Source organism: Neoarius graeffei, chromosome 11 (genome assembly GCF_027579695.1).
Source record: "Neoarius graeffei isolate fNeoGra1 chromosome 11, fNeoGra1.pri, whole genome shotgun sequence".
Classification (NCBI taxonomy): domain Eukaryota; kingdom Metazoa; phylum Chordata; class Actinopteri; order Siluriformes; family Ariidae; genus Neoarius; species Neoarius graeffei.
Window position 1 is genome coordinate 3065370 of NC_083579.1, and position 19063 is coordinate 3084432.

At 42.1% G+C, this 19063-nt stretch overlaps 1 protein-coding gene across 1 annotated transcript in view; it reads left to right on the forward strand.

The window, feature by feature from the left end:
- The window catches only part of clic4 (chloride intracellular channel 4), a 38941-nt gene that overhangs the window by 7955 nt on the left and 11923 nt on the right, over positions 1 to 19063 (forward strand). The window lies entirely within an intron of this gene.

Here is a 19063-nt window from a genome sequence, read left to right on the forward strand (position 1 = left end):
GCGATAAATAATCTGAGTGGAAGTTTTGAGTTATTGAATAATTCTGAGTACATGTGAATGCGTATTTTCTAATCCTGCTGCGTTAGTCACTATGTAACTGTTTGTTGTTTTATCAGCCTCATCAGGTTATGACCAGGTTTAAGAGGAGCTCAACAGGAAAGCTTTACTGCAGAAGAGTTTTACTGTCCAAATAATTGAGAACGGCACGATGATCCGATACGGATCCATGTTTGACTTTTGATTCCACCTGAATCGAAAGTTCACCTTTTTACATCAAGCCTCATCTGTTTTGGAGACATGAAACACGTCTGTTTACAAAATGAAGGCAAAGAACAGCACGGGCGTTTCCCGAGGACGCTCCTCAACGCCTCGTACGTCGTCAGGGCAACCATGCTGTTTACTTCACAGAGGGTCGAGCTACAGCACCGGCCTTTTATTGATCTATAACCTTGGCTGTATTTGCTCTGGCTCTTCAGTTTAATTATTTGTTCGAGTCATAGGATTGGCTCGTGCTGAATGGAGCAGTCTGTGTGTGATGCAATGAACACAAATCTGTTGACTTGGCTATCGTGAGAGCCATAAAGAATGAAGTTTTGTGGATTTTGGAGTTGACGATGTCATGAAAGTGAGTGCAAATAAAATGACGCTTTTATTGTGAATATTATGATAGATCACGTAACCCAGTATCAACACATTCCTACGTGGGGGTTGGATGGCTTACATGGGGTCAGGTTTAAGGAGATAGAGAATGAGGTGTGTGTGTGTGTGTGAGAGAGAGTGGCTTTACATTGCCAAACCATTCTATTCCTTCAGCTCTGTTCCATGCGGAAACAGTTCAGATCATTTTCACATCAGATAAGGGATAAGTTTGGATTAGGGTCATTAGTTACAGTACTAGTGAATCTGATATGATATATTATTCAAAATGATCAACACTTTTCAATTCCTATGGCAACGATTCAAGATTTAACGACACCACTGAATCGAATGTGATTTTGATACTTTAGGCAATGATTCACTGTTTAACACCACTGAACCTGATATGATACGATTTGATTCTTTAGGGAATGATTCAAGATTTAACGATATCACTGATTCTGATATGATTTGATTAATGATGACTCCTAACGTTGCGGTAAAGTCTAAATGAATGCTGTCTCAGCAGTGCTGCCTCTAACACACGCGCGCTCTCCTCACTCACTCACACACACACACACACACACACACACACACACTAGATGGTACACAGTATTCAGGGTTCTCACCAGGATTTTTTTTTAGCGTAATGGGTTATGGCGAGGGAGCGTAGCGACCGAGCGGGGGGATGGTGCGGAGATTTTGAAAAATCATGCCCAAAATTGGCCATATTTGACGTTCCTGGAGGGGATAAATTGCATTTTTTATGTTGTATATCCTTGATGGAAAATTGTTACATCTTTGGATCTTGGCAATGTGTTACCTACTGTTGTATTTCACTGAACTACAAAGGGTGTTGTCAAAAGATATGTAAACTCAGACACAACCAAAGAGATAATGAATGTTTTATTGTATTAAGAAATTAAGAAATGCCTGAGCACATAAATGATTTAAAGCCACAAGGGCGATCACGTTTGGCACATTGGAGCTGAATCCCATGACTAAAATCATATCATTAACCTCATTCTCACCTGTGAATTTCCAGCCTCTGCTCGTCTTCCTCCATCTCCTCCTCTATCTCCAACAGCGGGCTCTCCCCCACTAGGCCTACCTCCATCCTCTGCCCGTTTATCTGCTACCTCCTTTCCTCTGCCTCCTATGTCCTTTCCTTCATCTCCTCCAACCTCTCTTGTGCCTGTCTCCTTATAGAAATATAACGATGGATGGCATGCAGGCAGATTACCAGTGTGTTAATGTTAGCCACAGTGGGATCCAGTAAATTAGCGCTAATTAGGGTATTAGGCAGAAAAAGAAATTTACCAGTCAAAAATAATATTTTATATAATCCTGATAAGCGCCGCAGGTGCGAAGACGAGCGCCGCAGGCGCGAAGTCCCTCTAGGGGGGTCTGGGGGCATGCCCCCCCAGAAAATTTTTGAAATGTAGACTTCATTTCCTGCATTCTAGGACATTTTCAGGGTGAAATGGCGTGTAATTTTTGATCAGAAATATTGCATATTTTTACTTTGTATTTTTTTCAGTTTCACTCCTGAATGTATCAGATGTATGTATGGTGTCTGATTTGGTAACAAAAGTGAAAAGAAAATAAACAACAATGAATTGTATATAATCTTTTGATCTAGTTACAGTATTTAATAAAAAAAAACAAAAACAACAGTATTCTATTTTACCATACCCCAATGAAACCCCCTTGTTAATCAATGTATCACACATACCTTTTCTGTCTTTTTGTGGAAAAACGAATCAGTTTTTGTCACATTCAATTTGGGGCGTTTGTTGGGATTCATCTTGATCCAGAAGAGTGAGTCAGCAAAAAAAAATGCGGTTCTCCCGCCAAGAAAGAGGAAACTACAACGCAGGGTGTTTGGCAATTTTCGACCAATCAGAATTCGCGATTTATTCAGTCCGCGTGTTACAAGATTCAGTGCGGACCAAAATGGCGGAAACGATGAAATATTCTGATTTTTCATTTCAAGTTTTCAGTATTTTTCGTATTAAACTGTGTTTCTTACGATTTGTAAATGATGGCGGAACCACACACGGACTGGCCATCGGGAGTAGCGGGAGTTTTCCCGGTGGGCTGGTGGTTCAGTGTGGGCCAGCGGAGAAAAAAAAAAAAAAACAGTTGCGCGCTGGCCTTTAATATGATAAGCAATGTTAACAGTTTCTTTAACAAACTGTTAACATTGCTTATCATATTAAAGGCCAGCGCGCAACTGTAATAAGCAATGTTAACAGTTTGTTAAAGAAACTGTTAACATTGCTTATCATATTAAAGGCCAGCGCGCAACTGTAATAAACAATGTTAACAGTTTGTTAAAGAAACTGTTAACATTGCTTATCATATTAAAGGCCAGCGCGCAACTGTTTTTTTTTTTTTTTTTTCTCCGCCGGCCCACGCTGAACCACCGGCCCACCGGGAAAACTCCCGCTACTCCCGATGGCCAGTCCGTGTGTGGGCGGAACATAACTGGATTTATCGGATGACATGTGGGAGTATTCATGTGCGAAAATTTTCGGCATTATCGTCCGTTTCAGTATCCGTCTGTGTGTATACTTGCCCGTTGAAATCGGCAATTGCCCGTCAAATTTACGGGTGGACGGGTCTCTGCCTAATACCTTAGCGCTAATCATCCGATACGTGCGCCCTGTCATATTGCTAAACCTGCTTACAAAGTAGACGTTTTCATTCATCAAAGGGCTTTGGGTTAAGTTTTCAAGCGTGATGGAAAACCTGTAGAAGTGGTGCACTTACATTTCTAACTGTGAAGAAAGAGCGAATGTCTCTTTTTTTGCGAGGGGGTCCGTCATCCATTGTCATTCACCGAAGTCCAGCTCAAGAGAAAGTTATCGCCAGGATCTCTCTCTCTCTCTCTCTCTCTCTCTCTCGGAACTGATTTCCAGGCATGGGTTTCCTAACAAACGTAGGCTGATTTTGACACCTTGAAAACTGCTCAAGTGCGCAGGAAAAAAAAAACTTTTGGCGATGGTGATGAACAACTGAAAACAACCGTTACGCTATATTAAAAATTTAGCGTAGCGGGGGGAAATTACCGTTGCGGTCTGAAATTTTAGCGTAGCGGGCCGCAACCATATAAAGCGCTGGCGAGAACCCTGGTATTGTATGCAGAATGTTTGATGGCTGTAACCACATGTCCACTTTCAATCTGCAGCTGTATATTTTTCACTTTTCATAAATGTAGAAGATGAAGTGGGCGTGGCCAGGCAACAAGAAACATCTGGGCCAACTTCATGCAAATGGCAGTCAAAGCACAAGACCAACGTCCGACACTTTGAGCCATGTAAGGAGAGAAAATATCCACCGTGTGAGCGCAGGGTCAGGCCCACCAGTTCTCTCTCTGTTCCACGTGTCAGAAATGTGACGGATCAGCAGACGAGCAGCTGAAGAGGCAGTTTTTCCTCAACTCTGCTCTCTCGTAAAATGCCTCAAGAGGCCTGGTGGTGTTAATTATTGTCCCGGGTGTGTGTGTGAGTAATATACTGTATAGAAAGAACTTAAACCCTTTTTATAAAGCCAGACTTGAAGATGCTCGCTTGTTGTCTTTTTGCCTCAGAGACTCCACCGTCCCATGGAACGTTTGTCTCACTCTGTTCTCTTCCTCCTTCCCTCCTAATCATCTTTTGTGCTTTCTGTCTGGTCTTTCTCTGTCACGTCTGAGTCATGCAGCGTCTAACACACTCATGATAGAGAAGAGAAGTGTGTTTAAAAATGCACACGAGTGTCAACGCCCAGCTCTCGCCATCTTGCCTTACACATGTCTGTGTGAATAAGTGAAATGCTTTGGGAATTGTTTGAACATTCCTGGCTGTGTGTGAGGAAAAGTGTGGACAATACCACAAGAATGTCGTATCGTAATACTTGCGTTACTTATCATGATACTCGTATTGATTTTAAATATCTCCAAAACATGGTTTCAGTAAGAACGCTGTGATTTGCGTTGTCCTTCATGGTTAATCCTACCTCCACATTAACACTAGCTTTGTGGTCAGATGAGCAAAACACGCTAACATGCATTACGTCTTGCTACGTACACTTGCCTAAGAAGCTACTTCTGTCCAGTCTTTGATTTTCTTCATAACATCTCCAGACCTGTTTAATGATGAGAAGGTAAAACCACGGCTATAAAATTATCTTCCGTTAGTAACTAACTTGCGTCAAGTTCTTAAAGAATGTATGGTAATGTAGCCCCTCTTACATCATCACCTTTCAGCACATGGTACATTGTACGCTCGTTTATCAGTCTGTCCGAGAGTAGCGTTATCGGAGAGTACTGTTTGTTTGGTGAACACAGTGAGCTAGTTAACTACAGTTAGCACTATAAACTAGACAGATAAATACATTATCTATAAAAATGTGCTGTTAGTTATATTTTAAGCCATAAATAACTTCTAGAAATCTGCACCCAGACTTGCAAACATACTCGGAGTCAGAGTCCGCCATGTTCCTTGGAACTTTCCTGGAACTCGAATTATGGGATTGGCAGAAAAATAAGAAACCACTAACAGCAGTTCGTTTCCGAATAGGACTTAAAGCCTCCTGAGATGCACACAATACTGACTGAATAATCTGCCCAGGGTAAATAATCTCTAAAGTTTCTGACATGGAGAGGGAGACATGGAGGTATGGACGATGGACACGGGTCACCGTCCTCATCAGACTAGTCAAACTCGTCTCTTTTGTTTGGCAACAATATTTTGTGCCCACATGTTTCATATTGACACCAGAGTCACTCCATTCTGCACTCTGGGACTGTTTCAAAGCCCACGTGTGCGTTCATGTCGAATAGCACGCCTGCACGATGTGAGGAAGATGTGCGATAACACGAAATAAATAAATATTGAAGTGTGTAAATTAGCGATACAGTTCCTGTGTTTTTCTGCTTTAATAGATACACTGCAAACAGAGAGCCCAAACGTAGAACAGCTCATGCTCACTGAATAAATAAATTAAATCAATTATTTCCAGAATGTTTTTATTGAACAAATTGCACATGAATACCTAATTAATTAAATAACCTTAATTTAAATAAGACATTATATCAATAAGAAATTTTAACAAGTTTAATTTCTCACTCTGTGAGTTCGAAACTCAACAAAATCATCTCTTGAATTAAAAACAAAACCATCTGGGAGAAAACAACTTGAATAAATAAAATAGCCAGTTTCTCCAGTTACAATCGTCCAGGCCCTCGACTCCGCCCAACAAGCTGTAGAGATCTGTAGAACCTATGTACCATTGATGTCACAGTAGGTGAAGGTCACTGAGGTTTTACCCATGGAGGGGCTGAACGGAGTGAGTGGCAGTGTTCTCGTTCAGCTTGAATGCTGCGAAAACACAAAACGGCAGATGTAAAATGGGGAAAAGCTGTTGTGTGATTTAACTGTATGAACAGATTCAGCAAGGAATCAGAGCTGGGTTTTTTCTTTCATTTTTTTTTTTAAACAGTCTGAAAGGGACATGGCATATGTTTAGAAAATCAGCAATTTAACCACCATAACCCTTTGAAAAACTCTCTAAATATCAGCTAAAACTATCAAAGTTCTTAAATAATATTTAGGATGGCTATTGTTTTGCTGTTTTGTGGATTTTAGCATGCATTTCTGTGGCTTGTGGCAGTAATATAGAATTGTACATGATCAAAGTTGATTTTAGCTTGGGTTTTACATTATAAGAAAGAAAGACTGACATATTAAGGCGAAGGGAACAATTCTTGTGACAAATTGGTTCAACTTATTCACATCTGTAAAATACAGGCTTAGGTGATATCTCTGGGAGTGGTTTTGATGTATTACATGTTGCTTTATTTTTGCATGGTGAGGTTGACATTTACATGGAATTGCCCACTGCAGAAAGCTTTAAAAAAAAAAAAACCCTCAGAAGCGAATGGATCGCTGTAATTCTCAGAAACAACTGGAATCCAGGCACTGAAGTGTTGATTTGTGGTCGCCATTTTGTGTCAAAGTAATCAAATACAAAGATTTTGTACAAACCTGTCCACGTTGAGCCCAAATATCCATTCGTGTCCTCGTCACTTTAATTTCACCAACAAATCCCTCCTTGACGTACGACCAAACCTCAAGGCTTTTGTGTTTTTTGTATTTCCCCGGTGTCAAAATCAGGTATGTATAACTGTCAGGACCCCGATTCCTGACCATGTGTCAATGTCCACTGGTTCCTCAGCATGTTGTAAGGATCACTGTCGAGTCCAACTGCGTTTACTTTTAAGCAGATAATTGTTTGGGTCGCAGTTCTTCCTAATAAAGGCAGCCATGTTGCAGCATGTTTTGTTTTGCCACTCAGTCTGAATGAGGAGGCGTGTTCTGGTGGGAAAGTGATGGATAGCTGGGGCTTCATCTGATTGGCCAAATGGTGGAATTCAAAGCCCATGTAAGTAAAATGACTTTCCTTATTTGTGACGTGTTTATCGCATGTTCGTATCACAGTGACGAGGGAAATACGATTGGATCAGTTGTCGCTAACGTAGAAGATTTCTGTCCAAACCGCAGATTGGTCATGCAGATGTCCAACATGGTGGACGCTCCATTCGGTTCATGTACAGTGGATATACTGTAGTGTACACACCTTGTTAAAATGATAGGTTTTTCAGATGTAAAAAAAAAAATAATTTCAGAACTTTTCCCACCTTTAATGTGACCTATAATCTGTACAATTCAATTGAAAAACAAACAAATCTGTTCGGGGGAAAAACATAAACGTACAATAAGCTGGTTGCATAAGTGTGCACATCCTTAAACTAATGATGTTGAAGCACCTTTTGATTTAATTCCAGCATTCAGTCGTTTTGGGTCGGAGTCGATCAGCCTGCCATATCTAGACTTGGCGATATTTGCCCACTCTTCCTTGCAAAAGCGCTTCAAATCTGTCCGATTGCAAGGGCATCTCTTGTGCACAGCCCTCTTCAGGTCACCCCACAGATTTTCAATTGGATTGAGATCTGGGCTCTGGCTGGGCCGTTCCAAAACTTTTTTGGGGTCATTGTCGTGCTGAAAGATGAAATTCCTCTTCAGCTTTCTAGCAGACACCTGAAGGTTTTGGGCCAAAATTGACTGGTATTTAGAGCTGTTCATAATTCCCTCCACCTTGACTAAAGCCCCTGTTCCAGCTGAAGAAAAACAACCCCAAAACATGCTGCTGCCACCACCATGCTTCACCGTGGGTATGGGGTTCTTTTGGTGATGCGCAGTGTTGTTTTTGCGCCAAACATACCTTTTGGAATCATAGCCAAAAAGTTCAACCTTGGTTTCATCAGACCATAACACATTTTCCCACATCCTTTTGGGAAAGTTGGTGATTTTATTTATTAATTTTTTTTTTGCAAAATTTAGCCGGGCCTGGATGTTTTTCTTTGTAAGAAAAGGCTTCCATCTTGCGACCCTACCTCATAGTCCTGACGTATGGAGAATACGGGAGATTGTCACATGTAGTACACAACCAGTACTTGCCAGAAATTCCTGCAGCTCCTTCAGTGTTGCTGTAGGCCTCTCGGCAGCCTCCCTGACCGGTTTTCGTCTTGTCTTTTTATTTATTTATTTATTTATTTTTATCAATTTTGGTGGGACGTCCAGTTCTCGCTAACGTCACTGTTGTCCCATGTTTTCTCCACTTCTTGATGACAGTCTTCACTGTGCTCCATGGTATATCTAATGCTGTGGAAATGTTTTTGTCCCCTTCTCCTGACTGATACCTTTCAACAATGAGACCCCTTTGATGCTTTGTAAGCTCTCTGTGAACGCTGGCTTTTGCTGGAGGATGGAACTGAGTAAATGTCTGAACTTTATTTGGGGTTAATCAGAGTCCTTTTAATTGATGGCAGGTGTGAACCCAAAAAGACTGAATGCTGTAATTAAATCAAAAGGTGCTTCAACAAAGTATTAGTTTAAGGGTGTGCACACTTATGCATCCAGCTTATTGTGCATTTATTTATTTATTTTAAAAAAAAGTTTTTCCTCCCTAACAGATTTATTTGTTTTTCAATTGAATTGTACAGGTTATAGGTCACATTAAAGGTGGGGAAAGTTTTGAAATTATTTGTTGTGGTCTCATTTTTTTGCATCAGAGAAACCGATCATTTTAACAGGGTGTGTAGACTTTTTATATCCACTGTATTTACTGTTTCTTATTACTTTTCTGTCGCACCAACAATCAAGTGATGAAGAAAAATGCAGGTCGGTGTTTTGGAGAGCTCCACTGCTCAGTGATGAGAACCGTTTCCCAGACATCACCAAAGTCGAAACAGGAAGTAATATAAGATGATATCATGTTATTTGGCATGTGGCCCCGAGCTCAGGTAGATTCTACACCTGGGTGACGTGCTTCAGTTGAAGCATAACCACAGGTTTTTCAAAACAGGACCAGGGAGGAGATGTCCGGACTGCACCCAGGCTCGAAAAAAGCCTTTACACTTCACCGAGAAAGAAATGCATGTGTGAAAAATGTCACATAATCATGAGCAGTTACTGATATCAAGTGATGTCATTGTTAATACAGGTTTTTGTTTTTAAATGACCTCTCTCATTTTGGGCAAATTTTCAAGGAATATGGTGTTCCTTTCCCTCTCTCTCTCTCTCTCTCTCTCTCTCTCTCTCTCTCGCATGCGCGCTCAGGAAATTCACCACTAATGAGGCATTTCTTGTGAAGTCAATGACAGGAAATGAATCAAAGCCAAAAACCAGAAAGATGGAATAAATGAGAGGAGGGAAGGGATAAAGTGGATGAGGGGGGAGGGAAGGAGAGAGAGAATGTAGAAATGGAGGGCGTGGTCAGTGAGAGCGAGAGAAGGAATGAGAGTGAAACTGGACAGAATAATTTAGGAAGGGAAAATGACACAAGATGGAGAAACAACGCAAAGTAATAACTAGGAGTGGGTGGGTTTGATCATTATGGGTGGGGCAATATGGCAGAAATATCGTATTGCAGTATTTCTTCACAATACTTCATATGCATCTCAATATGTAATTTTGTGTCGACAAGGGCAGAGAATTTTATCTACCAATAAAAAATTCCCTTATAACAGTGTCTGGCCACACCCCTTCACTTTCCCCATCGGAGCCATGTGCGATTCCATCAAACTTCCTTGAAGGTTCCTCGTACCGTTCTCCAGATCTAAGATGCTAGTTTGAGTGTTGGAGCTAACCAAACATTCATGCGGTGTTCTTCATTCATGTCAGTCTCAGTGTGTTAAACTACAGAGAGGGAGAAAGACATGGAGAAAGGGGACACAGGAAGTGCTCTGGACCTCAGGCAGTAAGATTTGAAAAATATATATCAATAAAACAGACTGCTCTTTCCCCTCCTCCATGTCCCCCCCCCCCCCCCCCCCCCCCCCCCCCCCCCCGTCTTAAACACTCTGTCTCACTCGGCTGTCTGTTGATTTTAAACAACGCTGTGTTTGTTCAGCTGGAATCCACTGTAACAAATGTTCAGGCAAGGCGAGGTCACACGCCTCCAAACTGGACATGGGAGCACAAATCTCTCTCTCTCTCTCTCTCTCTCTCTCTCTCTCTCTGTCTCTCTCTCTGAGTGCAGTGTGTTGTTGAGCCCTCACTGTGAGGTGTGTATGTGGGACTTGTGTGTTCCTACAGTCACACACTTTATCCCTGTGAGTTCAGATGCAGTTTATAGACCCGGTGTGTCCCGGCCCTGCAGTGATTGGGTGGAGCCGGCTTCATCTCTGCTTCGTCTCTGTCTATTTTCATACCCGGACGTGAGCAATCACAGATCGTGTAGACTAAACACCGGCCTGTTTGGCTTCAGTGGTAATGAACACCGCCTCCAAACCATGGAGTCTGTTAATGTGGAGAAAATGACCGGGCCGATTCTCCAGGGTTTAATCCTACACCTGATCCTACATCACAGATGTTTCTCTCACACACGCACACGCTAATGACTCGGACATGTCTTGGAGCTATGACAACACACACGCAGCAGAGCAGCACACACACTGCTTCTGTTTCTCTTTGTCTCATAGCTGTTAGTAAGGAGGTAAAATCTCTCTCTCCCTCTCTGTCCGTCTCTCTCTCTCCCCTCCCTGTCTTTCTCTTGCTTGCACACTCTCTCTCCCCCTCCCCATCTCTCTCTCTCTCTCTCTCCTTTTTTGGGTAACAGTGTGGTCTGGAGTCTCATTAGAAATGTTTGCCAGTTAAAGGGCTAAATTTAGTGCTCCACTACAGAAGGCTGGAATGCCCCAAAAAACACACACTGTAAATTGCTTGTGTTCGTGTTGGGGATTTTGCCAGCCATCCTTTGGGTGTGTGTCTGTGTGAGACAGAGAAATACAGTGGTACGTCAGACTAAAGCCCTGAACACACACCCTACACTCTTCCCTAAAAAAAGCACCAGGATGGGACTGGTGATGGAGCTCGGTTCAGTTTAATCTCTGCAGGAAGGAATTTTTGTACCATCGGAGTCCTTCAGTCCTGAAATATCTCCTCAACGCAAAGCCCTTAGAGGCGAGCCCAGAGGTCAGACCTAGCTTAGCCCCTGATGCATTCATGGCAAATACTGGGAGGTGGTGTGTCCTCCACGATCGTTCTTTTCTCCTCTTCAGCTCACCCCACTGGTTTTCACTGGGGTTCAGGTACAGGGATTGAGTCAAAGTTGTAGCAGTGTTTCACAAACTTCAGTTGCTTACGTTTGCAGTTAACGGACAGAAAAGGCTTTTTTCTGGAATCTTCCAAATAATCTGTTGGCATGGAGGTGGAGTCTGATGGGGGCTTTGGAGACTCAGAAACCCCAAGATTTTACTTTTTCTTGTAATTCACCAACAGTGGCCCTTGGATTTCTATTTATTTATTTATTTATTTATTTAGCCTCTCTTACCCTCGTCCTTGCTGTATGTTGGGGCAAAATAAACTCTGCTCCTGTTCCAGGAGTGTGTGTAACAGTTCCGGTTGGCGTCCACTTTTTTTTTTAATTTTTAATTTTATTTTTTTTATTATTGCTCTGACAGTAGAAATGGACATTTTCAGGTGAGGAGCTATTTTTTTTAAAGATTTTTTTTGGGCTTTTTCACCTTTATTGGATAGGACAGTGTAGAGACAGGAAGTGAGCGGGAGAGAGAGACGGGGAGGGATCGGGAAATGACCTTGGGTCGGAATCGAACCCGGGTCCCCGGATTTATGGTATGGCGCCTTATCCACCTGAGCCACGACACCCCCAGGAGCTATTTTTTTTTATTTTTTTATAACCATTCCCTGACTTATGAAGGTCAACACACTTTGTGTCTCTTATCTTTCCCATGTTGAGGGAATTTGACCTCTGTGTCGCCTCATATTTGTTCCCCAGTTAATCATGGATTACAGCTTGAAAGTTCCTACACACTCCAGCCAACTCAAACGTGTACAATTTAAAAGAAAACGCGCGTCAGTCTGCGATCGTTTCCAGGGGTGCCAATAATATTGGCACGTGTTTTTCTTGAGGGATTTGTTTTTCTGTGGGCAAATTTTTCAGTTAATTTGGCCCCCCCACTAATCTTTACAAGGGGTGCCAATAATTCTGGAGGCACTGTATGTGATTGTGGCATGATTCTTGGAGCCATAATAACAGTGTTCTTGGTCATTGTTGCACTTGGATGATTAAACATCAGGCAGTGGTGTACGAACAAATGTATTAATATTCATTTTATTTTCATGAAATCCTGCCATCACGTGTATAATTATAAGAAATTTTCACGCTTCATAACTCAGTTTGATGTTTAGTAATGCCAGTTTGTTTACACATTACAAATTTAATGTGGTTCTGAATGAAAAGAAAAAATTGAGAAAACAGAGAGGGGGGGAAAAAAAGACTGTCCTACGGAGTTTGTGACAGGAAACGCAATTATTTTTTTGCCTAGCTCTTGTGCCACAGACGACGACCCCCCACACACACACACACGAAGTTTTTCAGTAGTGCACGGCTCGCTCGTTAGCGGTCGGTCTGGTAGACTGTTTATCAGTGGTGTGATGTGGCAGTGAGACTGATGCACTGCTTCTGTAGCTCCACTGATTACAAGCGCAAGATGTACAACATGAAACTGAACATACTGCACTCAAAACAAACGTGTGTGTGTGTGTAGCGCGCTACTTGGACATGTCAGATACAGGTGGAACACTTTGCGTCTCTTTTTTTCAGTCTTTGTCTCCAGCTCTGTTCCCCTCTCTCTCTCTCTCGTCATGCTGTATATCCATCATGACACACACTGGATGACCTCAGCTTCTGGTTTAGAACACACACACACACACACACACACACACAGCCCTGAGCATGGCATGACTCATCATCTCCGGTGGACAGCTGTGCTCATTTGAGTGTGTGTGTGTGTGTGTGTGTGTGTGTGTGTGTGTGTGTGTGTGAGAGAGGGACAGACAGAGAGAGAGAGACTCCACACCATCATATTCAGTCATTCATGTTTCTGAAACGCTGCCTGCTCATTTGCATATTACAAATAGTTTTGCATAAAGTGAGTGGAGTTATGTGTACACTCCTCCTGTTTGGTGGGACTGTAGAAATTTCATCAGTGTTGGAGTTTTTACCATATATAGTGTGTAGTGCTAAGCATTTCTCTGTCTTGCTTTTGTCTCTGTGTGTGTGTGTGTGTGTGTGTGTGTGTGTGTGTCTCTCTCTCTCTCTCTCTCTCTCTCTCTCTCTCTCTCTCTCTCTCTCTCTCTCTGTGTTTTTCATGGTGAGGTATTGAGCAAAAGGGCACTGTGATGATTTGTTGTGTGTTTGCAGAAATAATACCCTTCCAGATGGGGTGTGTGTTTTCCAGAATGTGTGAATGTGGCAGCTTTCTTCCTCTTGAAGAGGCTATTGAGGCAGCAGATGCTCTCAGTGAGACACTGTGGGCCAAAGCCTGTCGCGCACACTCTCACTCACTCACACACACACACACCACTCTTATGAAAGCCTTACTGAGATTAGCTCTGCCTGCTTGACACTGTGTAGATGGTGGTGATGTAGATGTGTGATTACACTGGAGTGAAAGTGGACAGGGTGGTGATTAAGAAACTCGTTTCTCTCTTGAGTGAACTGAGTTGGCGGGATACAACAGGACACTTACATAAACGTTTCACACTCGGCAGTGTGTAAGTGACTTGGCAGGAGTGTGTGCGCGTGCTTTTGGATGCAGTCTCCTGTTTCAGAGGAAATACTTGGCCCTGACTGAACCTCAACAAACTCATCAGGGCATGATGGTTATACATCACATCACTGCTGAAGCATGCGTGCTCTCTCTCTCTCTCTCTCTCTCTCTCTCTCTCTCTCTCTCTCTCCCCTCTGACAGGAAATGCTTGGCCCTGACTAAATCTAAACAAACTCATCAGCAGGACATGTGTGGAATGTTTCAATCTGGTCTTCTTGCAGAGAGAGAGAGAGAGAGAGAGAGAGAGAAGCCCCTTTTCCACAGTCTGTTCAAGGTGGAATTCTCATGCCTTTACTCCTCCTCATGTGTATAAAGTTTCCAAATGCAGAACAGGGGTGTGTGGTGTTCCTCCTCTGAGCTGAGCGATTTGATAGTGAACAGAGCCAGACTTAATGGCATGGTGGGACAGGGGTGTGATGATTTTTGACCTTCAAAAAACACTTCTAACTTCTCTTCATTTTCTCCTCCAGTGTATTTCTGACCCACAAACATGTGGCTCACATGAGTCTCTCCATCCACACCAGTCTTCCTCATTACCTCTTTCCCTCTGTGCAGTGTTGTTTTTTTTTCCTGAAAAGCCACTCAGCTAAAGGACCCAAACGTGTTTTGTATATTGAGCGAGTTTGTTACTCAGTTAAACATGAATTATGGAACAGAAGTGATCATATGTTCATATGATGCTCAGTAACTTCGTATAAATGTGCAACACAAAATCACCCTCAACACTCAGTTCATCTGAAGTGTATGTATATTTCAGGGTATTTGTATTTCCGACATGTAGATACGTCACCCTAGAGGCCGATGCTCCATTGTGATGTGAACAGTCACGTCTCTGGTTGTGGAATGTCGGCTCACGCTGTAAAAACACACTGGTGCAGCTTCATGACGGATTTATTTAGTTTAGTATAAAATCACTAAATCTGAAATATTGAGGTGCTGCTTTAGGCCAGAATTACAGAACATCTGTGTAAAAAGAGTGTGGAGGGAAATGAAACGACTGGCTGGAATGTTGGGGTGAATGATGGGGGGGATTTCAGAGAGAGAGAGAAACTGCACACACTCAAAGCTGTGTTTTATAAAATTAAAACTTTTTTTTTTGTAAGGCACTCTTTCACAATTGTCGTGTTTTTTTTTTTTTTTTTTCCTTTTAAGCTCCTGATGTTCAAGTGCCCCCCCCCCCCCCCCCCCCCCCCCACACACACACACACAGAAACTCAGTAAACCCCGCCTCTTTCTTCTTTATCCTCCCTCAGTAATCTTAATATTGCGGGATCTTTGAGAGCGCTGTCTCAGACACACAGATGAAGGAATGTGGCAGTAAAACTGTCTGTAGTGTGTGTGTGTGTGTGTGTGTGTGTTCCCAGCATATTCCTGCATAGCTGAACACCTTACAGGTTACTGGACACACACACACACACACACAGGGAAGATTCAGGTCTGTTAGAGAGTTTATGTTGAGTTGATAGTGTGTGTGGAATGTGAACGCTGCAGGATCGTGAAAGGTACAGTGAGGTAATGAGACGGAACACACACAAATCGTACAGAACATCTCGCACACGTTTTTTGAGTTATTAGAGCGTGGTACTTGGTTGTACCGAAAGGTCAGAGGAGAGACGTGGAGGAGTTGTTTAAAAAAAACCCACAAGTTTCAAGATATAAAAAATAAAATGGAGATTTATTTTTGTCTAAAAACAGTGACTTAATTTTTTACGATATAACAAAGCAAATTTTTTTGCTTGATAAAACAAGGCAACGTTTTCGTCCAAGACAAAGTGATCTCTTTTTATCAGTAGTGATTATTTTTCTTGATAAAGCAATTTACTTTGTAAATAAAAACAAAACGATTTTTGTCAAACAGATTTCTTGTGTTGATAAAGCAGTATTTTTGTCTGTGATTTTATTTTTATTCATGAAGTTATTTTTGTCAAAGTCATTTTATTGATAAACCAAAGTGATTTTTTTTTTTTTTGATTGATTTAAAAACGATTTTTGTTGTTCATGTAAAGCAATTTTTGATGGTAAAGTCTTGTTTTTCCTGACACACATTTTAAATTTTCCAACTGGACGTCCATCGTGACGGATCAGAAATCGATCGTCTCAGACTGGAGATTGTGGTAGCTGTTACATTTTCATATCACCGTCATCTCATCCCATCTCATTATCTGTAGCCGCTTTATCCTGTTCTACAGGGTCGCAGGCGAGCTGGAGCCTATCCCAGCTGACTACGGGCGAAAGGCGGGGTACACCCTGGACAAGTCGCCAGGTCATCACAGGGCTGACACATAGACACAGACAACCATTCACACTCACATTCACACCTACGCTCAATTTAGAGTCACCAGTTAACCTAACCTGCATGTCTTTGGACTGTGGGGGAAACCGGAGCACCCGGAGGAAACCCACGCGGACACGGGGAGAACATGCAAACTCCGCACAGAAAGGCCCTCACCGGCCCTGGGGCTCGAACCCGGACCTTCGTGCTGTGAGGCGACAGCGCTAACCACTACACCACCGTGCCGCCCATATCACCATCATATCAAATTAAAATAGGTCTGGTTTTCCAATCAACACGTGTGTGTGTGTGTGTGTGTGTGTTGGCTACTTTGGCTACTTTATTGAATTTCCTCTCTTGAAGCACTTCAGGAAGTCCAGGAAGGAGCTTTAATTTCCTCAAATATTTCAGCTGTCAGTTGCTGCAGCTCCTCATTGTAGTAGTTAATTTTCAAAGCATGTCATATTCCATATTACTCACTAGCCACTTTATTAGGAACACCCCTCCATCCATCTGCGGTTCTGTAATCAGCTGATCTCTCGACAGCAGCACAGTGAATCAAATCCCACAGATACAAATCAAGAGCTTCAGTTAATGTTCATAATGTTCAAACATCAGAACGGGAAAAATCATGATCTCACAGTGAAGTGTGACTTTCTCTCACTGTGGTATGGGTGTTGGTTTGATCCAGATGGACTGGTTTGAGTATTTCAGAAGCTGCTGATCTCCTGGGGTTTTCACACACAACAGTCTCTAGAGTTTACCGTATTTTCCGGACTATACGTCGCTCCGGAGTTTAAGTCGCATCAGCCAAAAAATGCATTATGAAGACGAAAAAAACATATATACGTCGCACCGGACTACAAGTCGCACTTTTTTGAAGGGTTATTCTATCCATAGAATCTGTGATTCTATCTGATAAGCGGCGCGCGGTTACTGCGCGACTGCATTGTTTATTTAATAAACGAACAGCTGAGCAGTGATAACGCGCCCTTTGCCCTGTAAGTAGCCTAGTCTGATTATTTTAAATATCTACTCCTATCTTTAATACTATCACTATCGTTATTACTAATAGCCTATATTATTAGTATAACTAATATTAGTAGCCTATTACTGATGCATTAATCAGTTTGCTTTTAGAATATTTTTACCGGTAGGGCTTATTATCGCCCCATGGCTCTTTCATCTTTGTTATTAAAGCTGTAGTCATCATCGAGGAGTGTCATTCTTCATTTTTGTCGAATTTTATTTCATCAAATCAGAGGTCAAGTAGGCTATAGGTATATCATCTCCAAAGACGGGTACGGTAGTAAAAACAACTGTCTAGTGAAAAAAAAAAACAACTGCTTTTACTTAAATCCTTAAAATGAGTCATTTAACGCATGTCTTGTGTGATCTGATCTCCAATGGTGAAATAAACCGGTTGTGATATGAGTACAGTCTGTTATTTTAGAAGATAAATTTAATATATAATTTAATATATAGCCTAATAAAAAATAATAGTTTATAACATATCACGACATATTACTGTCTGTAATTGTTCGTCACTAAAGCGTTTTCTAAGATCATAATGTCTGATATTATTATTATTATTATTTTATTTTATTTTTTCTTTTTACATGTGCGTAAAGTTATAGTAAACCGCCCCCCGCCTTTTTTTTTTTTTTTTTTTTTGAGTCGCCGGACCCACCCACCTCCTGCGTTCCGGGACCTCCCACTTCACAAATTAAGCACTGCCTAAAATCATTACATAACTTATTTAAATAACTATAGGCCTATCATTAATAATAAAACACAGGTCAATCAAGTTTATCAAGCTGACGATTTCACTGCAAATCCATTGAATTCCTCATCCTCGGTGTCGCTTCTGAACAACTCTGCCAACTCCAGCGGCAGACGAAGCGCCGTTTCCTCTTCTGCGTGGCTGTCGTCAAACTCAGCATCAGCTCCAGTTATTCCGCGGTGAAAAAAAAAAAAACCATGTATACGTCGCACCGGAGTATAAGTCGCATGGCCAGCCGAACCATGAAAAAAGTGCGACTTATAGTCTGAAAAATACGGTACACAGAATGGTGCAGAAAACAAAAAACACTGAGTGAGCGAGCGACAGTTCTGTGGGTGGAAATAAACGCCTTGTTGAGAAGAGAGGGTCAGAGGGAAATGGACAGATCTGAGGTGGTTCAAGCTTTTTTTTTTTGGCCAGGAAGGATATAGTAACTCATATAATCACTCTTTACGACTGTGTTGAGCAGAAAAGCATCTCTGCATGCAACAGGAGAAAGAACAACACATCGGGTTCCACTCCTGCAGCCAAGAACAGGGATCTTCCCTTTATATGACGGTTGTTACTTTTGAGAGAAACGCACTACTACATGACCAGATCCATAAATTCATAGCTGTGCAATAAACATTTTCCTCCAACTGTACTAAAAACGACATGGAGAACCTACGACCAGTCGTACAGGAGCAAAGTAACCGTATTGTTTGGATAAGAAGCTCTCGGGGAATCTGGAGAACCTGTTCAGCCGTCAGTGTGTAGACCAGAACATCAGTGACGTTTTGTTGGATCGTGTTTCGGCTGCACTCGCAGAAAGAAAGAAAACCCATCAAAGTCACATTCAGAAGTCAAAGTGGGCCAAAAGAATTTTTGGGGTACAGACACCAAACGAATACACCGTTTCCAGGTGGTATGTGCCCCCCCCCCCCCCCCCCGTTGCTTAACGTCACCAAACTGAGCTCAACAGGAAGTAGCCCCAGTCTGGCTTCACTACTGCTGTCCATTCAGACTCCTCTGAAGTGGCTCCGTCAAGTTCTTTTTTTTACCATCTAAACTAAGGGTGATCTTTTTAACTTTTCAACAAGGAGGGGTCTCGGTGTTTCTCCAGGAGTGAACTTTCACACTCATCACCCCTTTTACTCACAAATGATTCTGGGGTTTACAGTGCATGAAGGCTGATGCTAACAGCGTTCAC